This window comes from Mastomys coucha, unplaced genomic scaffold, assembly GCF_008632895.1.
Source record: "Mastomys coucha isolate ucsf_1 unplaced genomic scaffold, UCSF_Mcou_1 pScaffold14, whole genome shotgun sequence".
Classification (NCBI taxonomy): Eukaryota; Metazoa; Chordata; class Mammalia; order Rodentia; family Muridae; genus Mastomys; species Mastomys coucha.
In genome coordinates this window covers 53,706,597-53,708,215 of record NW_022196896.1, presented here as the reverse complement: position 1 = coordinate 53,708,215, position 1,619 = coordinate 53,706,597, and the positions used below count along the sequence as shown (strand labels likewise).

The window sequence follows — 1,619 nt, the reverse complement described above, 5'->3', positions numbered from 1 at the left end:
ACATCTTCTGCTTCTGTCAGCATGTGCTATCTGTAAATGGCTTTACAAGGCAATCTGCTGGTGGCAATACCAGCTTAATTTTCCAGAGAACTTACAACAGACTCAGTCGGCATTATCCTAAATCTTATATATGTTTATGAGTATGTGTATGTGAATGAAAATGTATATGTGTATGTGTATATGTGTATATGTATTACCACCTAAACCGGTGGTTCCCAATCATTTTGTTTGTTTGTTTGTTTGTTTTTGTTTTTTTGTTTTGTTTTGTGTGTGTGTGTGTGTGTGTGTGTGTGTGTGTGTGTCTGGGAATTTGGAGGCTGGCCAGTGGGAGATGTGTTCAAAAACACAACACTAAACCAGTACTATGATCCCAAGTTATTCTTTGGCTGCATTCTTTTGCGGTTCCCAATCATTCTAATGATGAGAATTTTAATACAGTTTCTTACTCTGTGGTGACCTCCAACCATAAAATTATTTTCATTGTTACTTCATAACTATAATGTTGCTACTGTTACAAATTGTAATGTAAATATCTGTGTTTTCTGATGTCTAAAGTGACTCCTGTAAAAAGGCTGTTTTACTCACAGAGTCATGACCCAATGGTGAAGAATTACTGACCTAAACAATAAAGCATTTGTAATGGTTATTATATCCAGGTAAAGAATAAGGAATCTGAGGCATGGAAACAATTTACCTAGATTCACATAGTTCATGATTATAAACTACAATTCAGACACAATGAGGCTGTCTCAAGACCTGGAGTTTTGGATCATGAAGTCCTTTGTCTTTGAAACAGAAATCCAGAAATCATGTTTAAGAGGGACAATTTTTCCCACTATGTTCTTTGTACATTTGTCATATACTAATTTTTCAAAGCTTGCTGGTAAAATTACTCAAAATATCACACATATTTAAAGCATAACTATAAAGAAGAGGAAAGACCTTGCAAAATTTTAAATCTGTCTAATGAAAGACTGGTCCCTCCAGATAGTAAAGGCAGCTATAAATACAGAAAAAAAAATATTAAACAGTAAAGAATTGACTGAAAGATATGGAGGAGATAGCTCAATTGGAGAAGTGTTTATTGCACAAACAGGAGTGCACACGTTCAGACCTCAGCACTGCATGAAAAGTTATGTTCTGCACCTTCCACCTGTAATCCCTCAGTCCTGGAGTAGGGAGCCAGCAAGTCTGTCTGAAGCAGTGAGTTCCAGGTTCTGTGAGAGATGCTCCCTCAAAAAATAAGGTATAGAAAGAACTAATAAAGAAAACCTGACATCACCCTCTGCCACACACACACACACACTCAGACACACACACACACACATGAGCTGACAGAAGTTGAAGAGATCAACGTAGAGAGGAAAAACTGACTTAAAAGCTAATTTTAGGAAACTAAGAACATAACATATAGCAGTGAAACCTTGACAAAACAGGAGAGCTATCCAATTAAGGTGACTGGATAAAACTGACTGTTTGGAAGTGCACACATTTGAGATGCCATCTAGTATCACAGGCAAACTATCCTGCATGTTACATAGCAGCAAGTGAAGTTGAGGCAGGAAAGAAAAAAAAAAGTCAAGGAATACTTCAGAGGACCAGCTACCTCCCTATCAAAG

The 1,619-nt window shown here is 37.0% G+C and overlaps 1 non-coding gene across 1 annotated transcript; it reads right to left on the bottom strand.

Moving 5' to 3' along the window:
* Positions 1 to 296: 296 nt before the first annotated feature.
* Positions 297 to 436, bottom strand: LOC116089591. Its single transcript, XR_004118376.1, has one exon. It is a non-coding gene; the product is annotated as a small nucleolar RNA SNORA23 (small nucleolar RNA).
* Between the last annotated feature and the right edge of the window lie 1,183 nt (positions 437 to 1,619).